At 44.3% G+C, this 2,006-nt stretch overlaps 1 non-coding gene across 1 annotated transcript; it reads left to right on the forward strand.

Annotated features, from left to right (window-relative positions):
- The first annotated feature begins 255 nt into the window (after positions 1-255).
- On the forward strand, positions 256-359 carry LOC119466844. The gene has a single exon (XR_005195334.1). It is a non-coding gene; the product is annotated as a U6 spliceosomal RNA (small nuclear RNA).
- Positions 360-2,006: the final 1,647 nt, after the last annotated feature.

Below are 2,006 nucleotides of genomic sequence, written 5' to 3' on the forward strand. Positions count from 1 at the left end.
ATAATAGCTCTTGAGGAATAGAGGAAGATTTACACCCAGAGTTTCTTAGAAAGATCTGGGCATGTTCTAACTGTCACTTCCCAGGTGGACCCAGCCCTGATGGGATCCTCACATCCCCTTCCCTTCTTATACGACACAAAGCTGAGCACCTGTCTGCTGACAGTTGTAGGTTTGTAGAAAGCCTCTTAGACGAGGCCAACTGCTCACAATCCTGCCCACCCTCTTTGGCCCCTGTGACGCTGTAAAGGCAGTGCGGTACTCATATCAGCAGCATATATACTAAAACTGGAGCAACACAGAGGTCAGCATGGGCCCCGTGCACTGATGACACACAAATTCACGAAGTGTTCCACATATGTGTATATATTTTCTGAAACAGAGTCTTGCCCTGTGGCCCAGGCTGGAGTGCAGTGGTGCTATCATGGCTCACTGCAGCCTCAACCTCCCAAGCTCAAGTGATCCTCCTACCTCAGCCTCCCAAGCCGCTGGAACTACAGAGGCACAGCACCATATCTGGCAAATTTTTGCATTTTTTGTACAGATGAAGTTTTGTCACATTACCCAAGCTGGTCTCAAATTCCTGGGTTCAAGTGATCCTCCTGCCTCAGTCTCCCAAAGTACTGGTATTACACGCAGGAGTCACTGTGTCCAGCTGTGTTCCATATTTCTACATACACACGCACACATGGAGGAGTATATGTTGGGGAAAGTAAAGCTGGGGAAATGTGAATAAAATCGTTGTATTGATGTCAATATCCTGATTGTGGTATGAGTGAAATGTTACCACTGAGAGAAATTGGGCAAAGTATACAACTGTATGTGAATCTACGATTACATCATATAGGATTTGATTGCACATAACTATATCATCATATAATCATAAATACATAGATTGCCAATATAATAGTATGATTACATCAGTATAATGTTTAATATTTAAAAGGCACTATTAGCTAGGCAGGTATAATGTATGAAGATAATACGGGAAGCCTACCTCACTGATACATAGGATTTCCTTGGTCTCTGCACCTGAGACAACAGTCTTCTGGTCTAAAGCTTTCGAAAAGTACTTATTGTTACCCCATCACTATACCAATGTGCAAAACATATGGAATAAGATAGAAAACGTCCACGAGGGCCAGTGATCAAAGGAGATAACAGGCAAAACAAAAACAAAAACACTACACACTCTTCTCTAAAATTTTACATGACAGCAGAGGGTTCCAGTGAGTATTTCCTTCCCTTCTGGAAGACTCCTCATGGAGGTGGTAGAACAAATAATTATCCACAGAGAATTCTCAGGCATTCATCCCTAATGAAAACTACCAAGCCAAAACTAACAAACAATATTTTAATGATATTTTGTACCACAAAATAAACTCAGGCAGGCGGAGGAAAATGAAAGAATTCACACAACCACAGTTTACATCACTTTGAATCTCAACAGACCCAGGGGCTGAGAATGCTCCCAGGTCCCAGGAGCCCAGCCTTCTCTGTTTCTCCTCTCACAAGCACAGCTTGGGTAAAGACATCTCTTGGGCTCTTGCCCCCTGACTTGTCATTCAGAAGCATTCCAACTGTGATGTTTGAAACTGTCTACCTCCACAGATCCAGGACAGTTCCTCAAGTCCAAAGGCTCACTGCAGTTGCCCTTCAGCCCCCTTTAAACTGTACTTCTGATTTCTTTTTCCTTCTGCCCCTGAATGAGAAAAAGCTTCCTGAGGTACTTCTGCCACTTCAGCTTCTCCTCCTCCTTCTGCCTGGCCCTGAAGTGCTCTTTATTGTGCAGGTGCCGCTTCTCCTTGGCCTTCTTCATCTTCTGACTGTGCACCGTACTCAGAGCATCCAGCAGTGTGAGGACGTGACAAGGACAAAAGCTGGTGAGCATCAAAATGCTCTCTCAGCCACCGCACACTCGCATGCTAAGCACTAAGGCTAGAGACAACCGCCATCCAAATGAATATTAACTGCACGAAAATGCGTCTTGCGCTAGGAATTCATTGTTG

This window comes from Cebus imitator, unplaced genomic scaffold, assembly GCF_001604975.1.
Source record: "Cebus imitator isolate Cc_AM_T3 unplaced genomic scaffold, Cebus_imitator-1.0 Scaffold233, whole genome shotgun sequence".
In the NCBI taxonomy this organism is placed as follows: Eukaryota; Metazoa; Chordata; class Mammalia; order Primates; family Cebidae; genus Cebus; species Cebus imitator.